This window comes from Heteronotia binoei, unplaced genomic scaffold, assembly GCF_032191835.1.
Source record: "Heteronotia binoei isolate CCM8104 ecotype False Entrance Well unplaced genomic scaffold, APGP_CSIRO_Hbin_v1 ptg000055l___fragment_3, whole genome shotgun sequence".
Classification (NCBI taxonomy): Eukaryota; Metazoa; Chordata; class Lepidosauria; order Squamata; family Gekkonidae; genus Heteronotia; species Heteronotia binoei.
In genome coordinates, this window is record NW_026799985.1 from 1,014,173 (window position 1) to 1,015,875 (window position 1,703).

The following is a 1,703-nucleotide window of genomic DNA, read 5'->3' on the forward strand; positions in this document are numbered from 1 at the left end:
TTTCCAAATGAACATATGAAGCTGCCTTATACTGAATCAGACCCTCAGTCCATCAAAGTCAGTATTGTCTACTCAGACTGGCAGCAGCTCTCCAGGGTCTCAAGCTGAGGTTTTTCATGCCTACTTACCTAGACCCTTTTTAATTGGAGATGCCGGGGATTGAACCTGGGACCTTCTGCTTACCAAGCAGATACTCTACCATTGAGCCACCATCCCTCCCCAAATATGTTTTCTAGTTTAGGCATTATTGTTAAAGGTTTTGCAGTGAACAAGGAAATGCACACCAGCTTTGAGAACTGGATATCCCTAACACTAACAAACTGTTGTTTTAAACTGTAGGTAGCCGTATGTATTGTATATTTTTAAGCCTTGTTTTTGAAGCTCAGTTTGGTACATGAAAATGTACTATTTTCTTTATTGAGATAATTACTGGTTTCTTAAATGCTCAGCATGCTTTGCAGCTTTAAAAAAATTGAAGAGTTCTTTGACTATTAAACATAAGCTTTTTTATATGTTAGGGGTTCTAAATAAAGTGAATCTTTGACTCTAAGCAAGCGCATAATCAAATTGGCCTTTCTCTAGTCCATCAAGTCCATCAGCCCAGGTAGAGGTTGGCATACTTCTGTATGGGTCCAAGAGAATCCGGAAACATCGGACAATGAGGATTCCTAGGAAAATAAACAATAAAATCACAAAGATGAAGGTGGTTTTCTGTTCCAGGGTCATGCCAGTTTCTGAGGGGATATTCCCAGAATAGAAGAAGGTGGAAGTGAAGGCCTCTCCATCCATTCTCCAAAAAAGTGAAAGGTGTAATTCTACAATTTTCTTTTCATCATCAGTGCATGGAGAACATTTTAGAAGTCACTTGGAGGTTCTTTGTTGCCTGAAACTGAAGTGATAACTACAGTTATAAATGGCACTCTGTTGTGTAGGATAGTCCTGTAGAACCCCCAGTTCCTATGATTTGTATTGAAAGTTGTCACATGCTTGAATGCCTGAGGATGTCAAAAAAGGGATATTATCAATCTTTGCTTCCCAAGAAGTATCTCTGCTTCCTAGATTAGGCAAAAACCATTTCAATTTGCATCCTTGCAGATAGGTGTGACTCTCTGGCAACAATCCAAACTAGACTCTAGAAAGACCCACTGAATCAGCCATCTGCAATCACTGTCCCCATGAATTACAAGCCATGTCAAGCTGAGGGAAAGAGCTATTCTTTAGTTTTGCACAGTGAAGCAGAATGACTTCACTCCACTCATCAGGATGGAATCACTTTTGTTATACTAATAATACAGAACATTTAAAAGGACAGTAGAAAAAATAATTTAATTTACAAATAACATATTGGAAAGGACAAATTGAAACTAGCTGATTTGAAATTTGGATCAACAGCTTGGCTTTAAAAATTATTGATTCTAATTTTGAAAAACGATTAGAGGCAAAATTCAAATGTATTAAATCAGGAGTACAGCAACATATAGTATATACATGGTGTGTCCTGTAGCCCCCACCCCACCCCACCCCCAAGCAGTATATCCATAATTTGCAGTAACTCTGAGGAAAGGCACATTCAGTGGTTTTAGGGCAACTGTGTGTTGATGATTCAGCACCATTAAAGATGGATGACAATTCCTGGGTAAGTTCTGAAGAGGTGGAGACATCTGAGGCAGTTACCAGGGCAACCTCCCTGGTTCCCAAATTCT

The 1,703-nt window shown here is 39.0% G+C and overlaps 1 pseudogene; it reads right to left on the reverse strand.

Annotated features, from left to right (window-relative positions):
- Positions 1-443: 443 nt before the first annotated feature.
- Positions 444-836, reverse strand: LOC132590501 (cortexin-3-like; annotated as a pseudogene).
- Between the last annotated feature and the right edge of the window lie 867 nt (positions 837-1,703).